General features: G+C 40.1%; 1 protein-coding gene across 3 annotated transcripts in view; it reads left to right on the top strand.

Annotated features, from left to right (window-relative positions):
* Positions 1-13,824, top strand: part of PLEKHM3 (pleckstrin homology domain containing M3) — a 182,780-nt gene that overhangs the window by 120,144 nt on the left and 48,812 nt on the right. The window lies entirely within an intron of this gene.

The following is a 13,824-nucleotide window of genomic DNA, read 5'->3' as shown; positions in this document are numbered from 1 at the left end:
AGATGCATTTGGGAGGAAGGACCAACCCCTCACATCCAGGATCCAGAGGGGCTGGCCCAGTGGGGTGTCCTCAGTTCCCAGGCTGGGAGCAGAAAAGGTGCTTTGATGATTCTTGCCAAGACTGCTTTGCATTCCCAAAATAAAATGTCACCTGAGTTGCTTGGTTCTTAGGCCTGTTCACAAGAGCTTTCTAAAACAATCCATAAGTGAAAGAGTCAACTTTGAATGCAAGTCTTTATCGTATCCGTCCTGCTACTAAGAACAGTGCCTGGGCAAGAGGAAGTGCCCAATAAACATGGGTGAATGAATGAATCAGCTATTAGAAGAGGAAGACAGGAATGAGAATGAACTTGAAAGGGGCTATGCATTGCTACAAGCTCTGTTGTCGCATAGTAAGCATTTGTGAACTGAAGTCCCCACCAACATTTATCTTTTGTTTTTCTCTTTAGTACTATGTGGTCCTGAGTTCAAACACCTGACTTCCCAGTAAACCTTTAAATATTCATGGTCTGTTGTGTGGCTCCAGCATGCCCTCTGAAAGGCAGTTTAGCACAGTACTTGAGGGTATGGAGTCTGGAGCCAGACAGCCTGGGTTTGCATCTTAGCTGCACTCCTTCCAGCTGTGTGATCTTGAGCAAGTCACCTTAAACTGTTATGCCTCAGTTTCCTTACCTGTAAAATGGGGATGATTAAAGTACCTACCTCACAAGATGGTGAAGTTAAGCGAGTTACAAATACATAAAGTACTTGGAAGAATGCCTGACATATAGTGAATGCTCCGTGAATGCTGCTCTTGAAAGTCCCTCACCGTAGTATTGACAAGATGCAGCTGATTTACAACACTACTGAGGCTTTAGCATGCACCCTGTGACCACAGGTGCTTCCTTTCTCTGTGCCTTTTATTCTGACTAGCAGTTCTAGCTATCCGTGAATAGGAAGAACACCTTAACTGACATTAGAAACTCTGAAATGTTACAAAGGGGATTCCCTCCCTGGACAATTTGACATTTATTTCACATCCTAATTCTACCTCTACTACCAATCTTTTGTAGTTTAGACGGCTTCAATTTCTCCATCTCTGACATGGATAATAATTTACCTTACATGACTCATAAGGAAACTAATAAAATATATATTGAAATTTTATCAAAGTACCTTAGCAAATTATTAAGTGTAATGAAGATGTTTTCAAATGGCCCAGCACTAATACTGGCATTTTAAAAAATACATTGAAAACAGTAGTTGACTTGTTAATAACCATACCCTTTAAAAGCAATATTATAAAGCTAAGTAGTGATACCCCAATAGAAGAAGCAAAAAAAGGTAATATGTAGCCATCTTGATACAGAGCAGAAATTCAAAGTCAGAGTTTGGTAGGGTGATATTGCTGGGGACGTTGCACTTAATGATGGCCTTTGCTACTATCAGGTCTTATAGCATATTCTTTAGTAGTAAGTTACTATATATGTAAGTGTGCACAAATATATATGCAAATATATAGCATACACAGTCATGTATTTAAGGAAATGGTCTCTTCTCCATAATCTGAAGATTCCTGGTAACTCCATTTTAATTTAATAACATACATTCTCACTTGATCTCAACCACCTGCTTCCTAGGATGCCCTATAATTTACACTGTTGACATTACCTTGTGACAGGAATTACGAGCACTACAGCCAGCTTGGGATTCTTAAAAAATGAATGAAAAATAAAGAGGAAAAAGCAATAAGCGTGAATGGGGAGGGGCTGGAGGTGGCAGGAGGAGGAGAGGAGGGCAGCTTGGCCCAGGAGTGGCATTGGAAGTGGGAAAGGAGAGGGAGCTGGCTGCCTCGGGACGTGTTATTTTTCCTGTGGCTTCTTGCTCCTCTCCACCCCCACTTCTTCCAGTCTGAGCTTCGAGTACAGTTGAATTTTCACCGCAGAACTTGGCTGGGTCTCCTCAGGGACTTTCTCTTTCCCATCTTTCCATAAATTATAGGTTTGCACATGAGAGCAGAACAGATGATTCCCATTATCTCTTGGGTTGGGTTAGGATTTTTTTTTTTTTTTAAACCTCCTGCCCACTCTTAAATGTGTATCCTAATTCAGGGAGGTGGAATTTTTATTAACAGTGGCCCATCCACCAACGAATTGCTCCCCTCTTCCTTAATAGGATGGCTTTAATCTGGTTTCCTTGACCAGTGTGACTGTGATCATTTTCCTTGGCCTTTAAATACTCTCAGGAAGTCATTGCTCCAGGAGAACAGGGCCTGTCGGAGTTGTTCACCCATAACCCCAGCACCTGGAACCGTGCCCAGCATCCTGCAGACTCCCCATGAATGTATATGTATTTTGGTGGTAGCGTGACATTTCTAGGGCACTATTACGCTTTTATAAATGACCCATCAGATCATTGTAAAGGAATTGGACAGATCCAAAAGAGTTAATTTACCCCAGAGCATAGAGGTCATTTATAGATAGGGTGTAAGGCTCACTAAAAGCTAGAGCCACTGTAAGCAGTTAAGGTTTATTGAGCTCCAGCCCTGGGCACTCTTTTTGATTAGATACCCAGAGCAGACGCAAACTCAGTAAAGAAAGGGGAAGGGAGAGGGAGGGGATATGGAGATATATGTATACGTATAGCTGATTCACTGTTGTACTTCAGAAACTAACACAGCATTGTAAAGCAGTTATACTCCAATAAAGATATTTTAAAACATAAATAAAAAGAAAGGGGAAGGGAGTTTACTGCCTTGCATTCTGCTCTTTTTTGGTACAGTACTCAAGCTAAGCCTTCTAAAAGAAGTAAGTCCTAGGGAAAAGGTGCAAAGGAAAATGAAAAGATGTGACCTAATTCCACTTCCAGAATTTGGAACATTCTATTACTTATAGACATAAGAGTAGAGTGAAGGAATATTCCAAAAAAATGTCCTTGACTCTATGGGAGGAGGAAGAGAAGTAGGAAAGGACAGATAACATTTTTTTAAGAAAGAATAATGTTTCATGCTGAATTCACTAGTAAAGTTGGGAGACCTGCCTGAAAGAGCAAGGAAAATGAGGATGATAACTTGGTCTCATCAGAAGAGAAGCCTAGCAATGAAGAGGGCTGTAGAGAAAAGGGAGGCAAGTTATAAATGGGGGACCATGACAGCAAAAAAGGAAAAGCTGAAATGTTCAACTTGAGACACTAGAGGAAGAAAACAGCCAAAGTTGAGTGGACAGGAAGAGGAAGAAAAAGAGATGTTACCAAGAAGCTTGTGGTAGCGATGGAAGAAACTTCCCTACAGTGAATGGACAGAGACTGGAGAAGATATTCTTAAATCCAGATCCTTTGAATGAGGCCGCCATCAAGTAGACCCATTAGAGGGTCTAGAGATTACTATAAATTTTCAATTTGACCTTATCTTGTAGTTTAATAAACTAAATATGTACTTGTCCACTATCTCTTGCCCTAACCTTGACCAAGATCTACTATATTAATACCCTCTCTTTCTACTTGACTGCCCTGGCAGCGCTGTTGTTCTCACTGTACTAAATATAGTTCCAGGGACAAAAGGGATGAGACACATGAAAGGCAACAGCTTAAGATATGTTAATATATGTCTTTCTTGTTCAAGACCAACTAATCCATCTCAGGAGCCCCCTAGAACTACTGCTTTTGATGTTAGCTTATTTATTTGATGATTTGGTGATGAGTAAGTCCTCCTGTACTGCATGTCATAATATAAATTAAATCATAACATGTGAGGGTTAAATCTCCCCACTCTGAGGGTTAAATCCTATGTTAATTCTGTTGTTTACTCTAACAAGAGGAGACATTAACTTCATAATTAAAAGCCTAATATATTTGGATGGCCTTGTTTACGTAAGTAGTGACCTGCAGTTAAGATCCTGAAAGCCTTTCTCTATGGTGTAATCTTTTTTGTGTCAAACACATTGTGTAGTATTGCCTTAAAGACAAAGATATATCATTCAGACTTGCTCTTGACCTAGAAAATGGGCCATGGAAGAAAACTTAAACCAAATGAACATTAAGTTGCCTTAGATGCACTAGTACCAAGTTATTCATTTTAATTCAAATTAGTAAAAGAATTGTCATTCTTATTCTCTGGCTATATGTTCTCTCCAGAAATACATTACTGTGTCACTATATGCCTGATATAGTCTAACAGATGCCTAGACCTTTGGTGTTTCTCAGAGTGTGGGATATTAGGGATAACTATTGATATTAACATTTTTAAGCTCTTAATATCTGTTGCTTACCATTCTAAGAGCTTTACCTGTATCTTCTCATTTGATTCTCACAATGAAGTGGGTATCATTATTATCCCCATTTCATAGATAAAAACCTTAAGCAGAGAAGTAAATGACTTGCTCAAGGTCACCAGCTGGTACGTGGGAAAGTCTCAGAATTTGAACCGAGTTAGCCATTGCTCTTAATTACTATGTGAGGATACCTCTGATTCCATGGAATGTCTACCAAAATGATATTAGTTGATATAAGAGATGCTTTTAGGCAGTACATGGTCATAGCATTAAATGACAGTTAATTATATAATAAGAAAGTTATTCTCTTTAGTTCTCTTCCTGTCCTTGAGGTTATATCAAGCAAAGTTTCATTCTGGTGCTGGTGTGACTTGAACCCCTAACACCAGCGTATCTCCCTTTTCAACAGTTAGCTGTAGGCTCAGGGCCTTCCAGCAGCTGGGTTATCTTGCTTTCATGGCAAGGGATACTGGCTTTCCATTTATGGTATTCATATATGACTTTCATTTTTAAATAAATTTATTTAAGCAAACAAATGACTCAATTGAAACACAAGTGGAATGCAGCTATGAAAATGTTTGTAAAGGTGTTTTCAAATGATTGAAGTTTGGGAAACACTTTCCCAATTCTTCTGTTTTGAAATTCACTTTAAAGCAATAGTTTTAGCAAATAGTGAGATCCTTGTTCTCTTATCACAGAAAAATTCCAACTTCCCTCTGTGGGTTGAGGACTCATCCAGGATGGAGTTTTCACCAGGTCATGCAGAAGGGAGAAAAATATAATGTGGTGAATTTTTAATAATACCACACATATTCAGTTGAAAATATTTTTCTGAAATCATACTGTTTCTACTTTTTTGGTGCTAAAATCCCATTCCTTTCTTGTGAAATGCTGGTGATGGTAGCTGAAAAGTTTTGTTTTGTTCTTAATGTCCTTACTAGGCAAAATAAAAAACTGGACACTTTTTAAAAATTGTACTGATCCAGAAAACATGTAATCTGGGTGCCATTGCTCAGTCACTCTATTCATGGTATGATTCCTCTCAGTTGCCCAGCAGCCCTGAGTACTTCAGGAAGGGTGATATGGAATCATGCCAATCCTTTCTAAAGTGCATTCAAGCATTTTCTTCAGGGAAATTATTAAATAACTCCAGTTTATGGAATTCTCTTACGTCTGTTCTCTAGGTTTATAGTTTTCCTATTAGGGCTGCAATGCTAATTATTAATAAAATAGTTTTTGAAAGATGTAGTATCTGAAATAACTATTGTGAGCAACCAATCCATTGGAATACTTATACTTACAACGATATGTTTATTTCATTTTCACTTCCAAAATGGAAAGTTCAGGGCTTCCCTGGTGGCGCAGTGGTTGAGAGTCTGCCTGCCAATGCAGGGGACACAGGTTCCAGCCCTGGTCTGGGAAGATCCCACATGCCGCGGAGCAACTAGGCCCGTGAGCCACAACTACTGAGCCTGCGCGTCTGGAGCCTGTGCTCCGCAACAAGAGAGGCCGCAATAGTGAGAGGCCCGCGCACGGCGTTGAAGAGTGGCCCCCGCTTGCCACAACTGGAGAAAGCCCTCGCACAGAAACAAAGACCCAACACAGCCATAAATAAATAAATAAATAAATAAATAAATAAATAAATAAATAAATAAATAAATAAATAAATAAATAAATAAATAAATAAATGGAAAGTTCAGAGCATAGTTGAGAAATACTTAAGTAGTTATTGTTTTTTTTCTTGTTTTGTTTTTCTTTAATGTAGCTGCTGTTGTTTCTGGGACTCAGGAGAAAGGGAAGCTAAAAAAATTGGACAGATTTAAGAAGATTTTAAAAGGTTGTTATTTTTCTGTCTCTGTTTCTTCATTGTTTTGACCAACACATTAGTATTTTACATGAGATTTCAGAGTAGGTCTAGAAAGAGGCCATTTGGAGATACAGAAAGATCTGTAAAAGAGAAAGCAGGAGGCCCAAAATGCCCAAAGTCAAGAAGACTAGAGTTAGAAGGGTTAACTATAGGGCAAAAGCATAAACAAGAAGCAAAGTTCAAGGACTCCAGCAGGATTTAAGGTGGTTTTTCAGAATATGTACGAGTTAGCCAGGGAAGATCTGGCAAGTTCAAGACTAGCGTTGGCCAGCAAACCCAAAGCAACAGGATCACTGCCATTGTCACCACTCTAAGGAAAAGAATACAACCTAGGCTCAGACCAAGACGTCCCCAAGCACCTGGATCACTCTCAGCGGATATTACTGGCTTGCGTGGAGCTTTTATTTTACTAACTCTAAGATGTCTGAGTAGCCTTCTCCCTTACATGGCTGTCCCTTGTGCCTTAAATGATCTTTGTAGGGAGACATGTAGGTTCTCATCCTCATCTACCCTTTGGCCTCAGTTTTAGCAACAGATGGCAATAGCTTGTTTCTAGTTGACTCTAAGCCTCATGTCCATATGCAGTCTTTTATGATCTAGTGCAAGGGGAGCTGGAACAGACCTATCACACTAATGTCATCTTTGTTCTCTTGGGAGCAGCCATGACCCAGAGTACCTACAGGAGATAGGGCCAGACTGAAATACGTGGATACCAAGGCAGCTAATAATTTGGCATCCTACTCATTGATATTCTTTAAACCTATTTTCAATATGTACTTAAATAGTATTTAATATGTTTAGTAGATAGGGGAAGAGAAACTGATTTTCTACTAATAAAAATACATATAGGGCTTCCCTGGTGGCGCAGTGGTTGAGAGTCCACCTGCCGATGCAGGGGACACGGGTTCGTGCCCCAGTCCGGGGAGATCCCACGTGCCGCAGAGCGGCTGGGCCTGTGAGCCATGGCCACTGAGCCTGTGCATCCGGAGCCTGTGCTCCACGACGGGGGAGGCCACAACAGTGAGAGGCCTGCGTACCGCAAAAGAAAAAAACAATACATATAGGGCTTCCCTGGTGGCACAGTGGTTAAGAATCTGCCTGCCAATGCAGGGGATATGGGTTCAAACCCTGGTCCAGGAAGATCCCACATGCTGCAGAGCAACTAAGCCCGTGCGCCACAACTACTGAGCCTGCGCTCTAGAGCCCACGAGCCACAACTACTAAACCCACGTACTACAGCTACTGAAGCCCGCGCACCTAGAGCCTGTGCTCTGCAACAGGAGAAGCTACTGCAATGAGAAGCCCACGCACTGCAACGAAGAGTAGCCCCCACTTGCCGCCACTAGAGAAAGCCTGCGCACAGCAACGAAGACCCAACGCAGCCAAAAATAAATTAAATAAATTTAAAAAAATACATATATACCTCTTTATGTTGAAAATGAGGAATTTATTACATGCTCTGACAGTAACATTATCTTTTTAGCTTATTGAATGGAATTTCTAATAAATGTTTCCATAACTGTGAACTGGATAGTGTTAACCACTCAGACTCTCCAAGAGTATAAGCACCATACTTGAATATAGTTACAAAGTCTTATTAAAAAATATAAAAGTTTTTTTTTTTATGAATTTCATGTCAGCAAAATGTTTTTAGCTTTTCTATATACCAGATCTTGTCATCTGAGACTAGCGATGGTTTTACAGCTTCCTTTTCAATCTGGAGTTTTAAATTTCTTTTTCTTGCCTAATTACCCTGGCTAGAACCTCTAGTACAATGTTGAATACATGTGGTGGGTCTGTTCGTGATCTTAGAGGAGAAGGCATTTAGTTTTTCACCATTCAGGATGAACTGACTTTTTCACAGACAGGTAATTTCCTCAACCTAATACAGGCTTCTTTTCCTAGTTTGTTGAGTGTTTATCATGAAGAGGTGTTGGATTTTGTCAAATGCTTTTTATGCATCTATTGAGATCATTATATGGTTTTTGTCCTTTATTCTATTAATGTGGTAATTTAATGTAGTCAAACTATTACATTGTTTGACTTTCAGATGTTAAACCAACCTTGCATCCCTGAGACAAATCCCAATTGGTCATAGTATCTATTTCTTTTTATATGTTGCTGGATTCAATTTGCTAGTATTTTATTGAGGATATTTGCATCTTTTTCCAACTTTTCTATAGTTCTTATTTTCTCTAGGTTTTTTGTTTGCAATTTTTATGGAATCAGTTTAGTCTTTATTTAACAAAAATTAATCTCTTGCACCCATGTTAGTTGATTGCTACTTCAGATGACTGTCAGCTGCTTCATTGCAGAACTATTTCCCTGGCTTGTAGTTACTCTGTACACCTTACACATGCTTACTACCAAAATGCTCAGTACTCTATATAAGGAAGCTGTTTTAAAATTTCATTGCTATCTTCTTATCCTCAAGTGGGACTAGTGCACAATTACCAGTAATTTAAGGAGTGGCTATGGAAACCCAGCCTCACTGGCTCCTTATTTCCAATTTATTTGGTGAGAATGTAGTACAGTTTACCAGTTCACGCCCCAGGACTGGCTGGGCCACACCTTAATCTAGCTCCAGGGGCTTAGAAGAACCTCATCATCGGATTCTGGCGTTAGGGTTCATAGTCCCTGATGGTCAGAAGAGATCTAAGGCCACAGAAGAGAGCTGTCTGGGATTCTTTCCATTTTGTATTGTGCCAGCCATTGTTTTGGAAAGCATAGTCACAAAACAATACTCACATCTTATCTTCCCTTTTCAGTTATTTTCTTTGGGAGAAAGGAGACAGAACACCTAACTGAACACATGGTACCAAAGCCTTGCCAATTGGTGGTGAAGTCACGTGGGTGGAGCTTCCCAAGTTTTGAGTGCATGTTTCCACCTGACTGAGCTTGTTGAGTAGGTATAGCAGGTACCAAGACATAGACTTGGATCTGCCTTTTAATCTGGACTAACTACATCAGTGGAAAATGATTTTTGTTATTTGATTAGAGCTGTAGGAGTAGCCAACTCTCGTTGTGATAGCTCAGGCCTTTTATAACTGTTTTCGGAGAGAGAGAAAAGAAAACAAAAGAACAACTCTGACCATGGTCTAAAGCCAGGCTTCTGTCACTAAGCAATAAAGAGAAAGCTCAAGTAGCCCTTGCATAAGTGGGAATTTGTGGTTTCTAAAGCTGCCCATTCCCCAAATGACTAAAATATGTTATTGGCATTTGGCACTGTTTCCTGTGTTTTGCTCTCCTTAAATTTCTCTTTAAAAGAGTTTGAGTTTAAAGGCAGAACCACTGAAAAATGCAATTTAATCATAGAACTGTGAAAGGCCAGCCCAGAATTAACCCCAGGATGCCCTGTTTTGTTTTGTTAAACCAGAACTTTGAACCAGGCTTATTCTCAGGGGGTGCTGGAAAGGCTAAGGGTAGGCAGGAGGGAAGGAAAAGAGGGAGGCAAAGGAAAGAAAATGAGTAGACCAGACCAGCCCTGGGATGGCTCTGCCGTGCACCAAGGGCTTTGCCCCCTCACTAGCAAAGTGACTCCGAGATTTACACTGGAATGAGTAGGAGAAAGGGAATGGAAATGGAAATTGAAGGAGAACCCAGAGCCAGGGGGAAGAGTGAGAGGACTCAGTGGCAGAACAGTCTCCCATACCGCAGGCTGTCAGGGGACAGAACACAAAACTTCCAGGGGCCTCTTGGCCCCAATTCACTTTTTAAAAAGTGGTGTTTTTCTCCCAGATTATAACAGTATACTCATTGCAGAGAATTTGGGAAGTATAGGCAGTTACTGAGAGAAAATAACCATCCTGGCAGCATGGCAGAGAGGTTCAGATCGCAGCCCTTGAAGACCTGAGTTTGAGCCCCACTACTCAGTGTACTACTCATCTATAAAAGCAGGGGTGGCGAGATCCCTGCACTGGTGATGCCAGGATTGAAGGAGATCACAGACCTGGCCAGGGCTAGTTGCTGCTGCTGTTATCATAAGCCCCCACCACAGTTAACACTGAGACACACATCCAGCGAGTTCTTTTCTATGCATTCATAGGTATGAAACATGGCCATTCTTTACAGCATAAAAATTTTTATCTTGCTTATAACTTAAAAATACCCACTGCTTCTGAAGATTGTTAATACCTATGTTAAGATCCCATTGCTGTAGTCACTTTAACCTCCTTTTTATTGAACATTTTGGGGTTTCCAATTTTGTATTATTATAAATAATACTATGATATACATCCTTGTTCCAGAATCACTTACTTTCTCACTATTTAAGATAAATTCACCTGAGTAACTACTAGAGTAGAGAGTTTGAACTTTTTAAAAGCTTTAGATACAAGTTACTGTATCTATACCCACACCTACAGTGTAAGCAAATTCTCTCTTTATATCACTGGAGCATTAACCATTGTCATTTAAAAACTGCTACTCTCTGGTAATATTAGAGGCAAAAAAAAATTTCTCCTTTTTGACTTTGCATATCTACTTTTTATGATTTGTGAGGCTAAACATTTTTATATGTTTATTGCTAATTCCATTTTTTTTATGAGTTGTTTGATTATATCTTTTGCCTATTTGGGGGTAGGCTGTTTTTTCAGTTTATGTGAGCTCCTTCTATATTAGGCTATCAACACTTTATGTGTGATATTTTCCCTAGTTTGGTTGTTTGCCCTTGAATTTTATATATGATGTTTTTTGGTAAATAGAAGTTTAACTTATGTTTCCAGATCTGTCCATTTTTCCCCTTGTGAGATATTTTTCCATGGCTTTAAAGCCTGAAAAGCCTGTCACCATGCTTAGATCAGATAATGATCGTTTGCATTTTCTTGTCTTTTAAAAATAATTTTATATGTTTAATAATTTAATAAATGTCCAGGATTTATTCTACTTCATGATATAAAGTGAGGATGTAGATTGATTTTCCCCCAAATGGGTAAGCAGTCATTTCAGCTCCTTTTTTTAAATAATCAATCCTTCCTCTGCTACTTTTTATTCCATTTTTATCATAATCTAATTACATGTGTGTTCTGGGATCTGTTTCTGAGCAGTCACTTCTGCTTCCTCAATAGCAATTCTGATGCCAGCACCAATTATTTGAATTGTATGATATATTTTGATGTCTGGTAGTATAAATACAATCTCATATTCTCGTTTTACAAAATTGATTTATTATGCCTATGCTTTTATTCTTGTAGATCAACTTTGGAATCACCTTGTCCACCCAATATACTTCGTAAATTATTTTAATAATTGTGCTGATTCTGAGTTGGATTTCTGTACTTTTTCTTAACAATGAGAATTTTTAGCTTGGGACTTAAAACATGTATGTAGTTTAAATTTATGGAAGAATAATGTGCTAAGAATCAAGTGACTTATTTTATAATCTTGAATACAAGTATGATTGAATGATCACAACCGAATGCTGCCATGGTTTGTCGGGAGGTCGTTGCAGAGCCAGCTGCTTCCCAAGTTGTGAGACTTATGCAGATTGCACATTAATACTCACTTTTGAGGTACCGAAGGAACTGAACATGTACCAAATGTTCAAATGCTTTGGTATTTTTCATTCTGCATAATCAACAAGAATGTTAGCTATTCCAATGATAAAATGCTTTTCAAGATCAGTTCAAAAATTGCCCACTACGGCCTTTCCAGCTGCCAAAGAATTCATCTTCCAGTTGTCCTCATGTTTGAGGAGCTGGCTAGCTCATCCCTCAGGAATTATCCATGTCCCAGGATTGCATGAATCACACAGCCCCAAGAGGTTCTGCTAAAGTACACGTGGTGTTTAACTGGCAGCAACTTCTCCATTTGCCCTCTGTGTTCATGCCATTACATTAGCCCATAACCCCATCTGGCCAAAGACCTGCCATTTTGTTTGGACAGAGCTGCCATTCCAGGGCCTGCCCTAGGAATATTCCAGAAGTACTCAGTTTCAGCTTTGCTAATGCAGAGGTCGAATGCACTTGGAAAGGCCTAGAATAGAAATAGAGCAAGAGCCATTCTTCCTTAACTAGTCATCTGTTTAGACCTGTGGAAAGCAGCAGAGCAAGAGGGGTAAATTGGTGGCCAGAGTCATAAAGGCCTTAGAAACTAGGGGACACTTGAGCCAGGTATGAGAGCACATGCCTTGAGGGGAATGGCAGCCGAGTAGGAAGGATCACACACTGCAATCAGACGACCCAGTTCAGACTCCAGCTTTGATTGAGCTCTCTGACCATGAAACAAGTCCCGTAATCTTCCTATGTCTCAGTGTACTTATATGTAAAATGAGTATGATACTGTTTTGGACAGTTGCGGTAAGAATTGGAAATAGATACAGAAGTACCCAGAACTCATACCTGGTCATAGCAATGAATGGTAGTTATTTAGAGAGCAGGAGATTGATGCATGGCAGATAAAAGCCGGAAGCAAGTGTGGAAAGACAGGCTGTACCTAGCTTGTGGGAAGCCCTTGTAGGGCCTGCTAAGGAGTTGAGACCTCATCCCCTAGGGGCTGAAGAGGCCTCCGGGAGTTTTCATTAAAGAAATGCCAGCTCTAGGACAGCGCTAAAGCCTAATGTGTAGCACTTGCGCTCCGGGAACCCAGCTCCCTACTCTACACATCCAAGCTTGGTGACCTTGGGCAAATGACTCAATCCTTCTAAGCCTCAGTTCTATCACCTATAAATTGGTTACGATAAAAATACTGACCTTCAGGGGTCTTGCGAGTAATAATAGTTATTTATTTAATGCTCGCTGTGTGCCTGCCAATGTTCTAAGTGCTTGACTTGCGTTATCTTAAAGGAGGTCATGAATTTAAAAGCTTAGGACAGTGATTGGCACATATTAACAGTTAATCACTGCTGTGAGGGTGGTGCAACAGCTGATGTCATTATTCTTATTGTTCGGTCAAATCTGTGTTTTAGTAAGATCCTTCTGGTGATGGCATAGAGAATGGGCTGCAGTGGTTGAGGCTGGAGGCCAAGAGAACAGGTATTTTCACACACATGTTTAAAAGGTCACTGAGCTGTATACTTCAGATCTGTGCATCTTACCTCATGTATTTTATACCTCAGTTTAAAGAAATGTAATAAAAGAGGTAACCAATGAAAACTCTTCTCCTAGTTTACATATGCTGCTCTACAACTGCTTGGAGTTTCAATTAGCTGAGCTCTCTTCACTTAAAAAAAAAGTGGTGGGGTAGGCATTGTGAGGGACTAAGTGAAACCCTTTTTCAATGTACCATGCTCCTGAAGGACAGGAAGCCCAAGGAAAACAAACCTCTACAACTCATACAAAATTCTGACCTAGTGGAGAGTTGCCCTTTGCTAGAGCTGCCTACCGGCAGTAGTGAATGAATCTAGAGGAGAATCTCTCTCTTCTTCCAGCCCAGTGGTACAGAGATGATAGAACCAAGAAAGGCAGGCCACCCGTGTGGTGTGGAGAAGGGTGTTAGACGCTGGACCAGATGACAGACCGTCCACCCTCAGCCCTCCGGAAAGTTGACTGTTTACTGGGCTTCCTACCTTAGGGCACTTTTCCATTTAGATTTTACTGAACCTCTAAACGTGTCACAGGTGACAATACTATTCAGAATGCTTTTCTCTTTGAACCTAATCTTATCTTTGAATGTCCTCCTGTTGTAAAACCACCATTTTCATTTCTTTCTTAAGGCCAAGTCCAAGGCACGTCAGTCAGTATGTTGACCTTTTCTTGGATTGACACCAAACTA

The sequence above is a fragment of the Leucopleurus acutus genome, assembly GCF_964270905.1.
Source record: "Leucopleurus acutus genome assembly, chromosome: 6".
Lineage (NCBI taxonomy): Eukaryota > Metazoa > Chordata > Mammalia > Artiodactyla > Delphinidae > Leucopleurus > Leucopleurus acutus.
Note: the sequence above shows the minus strand (reverse complement) of the source record. Positions and strands in the feature narration are given on the sequence as shown.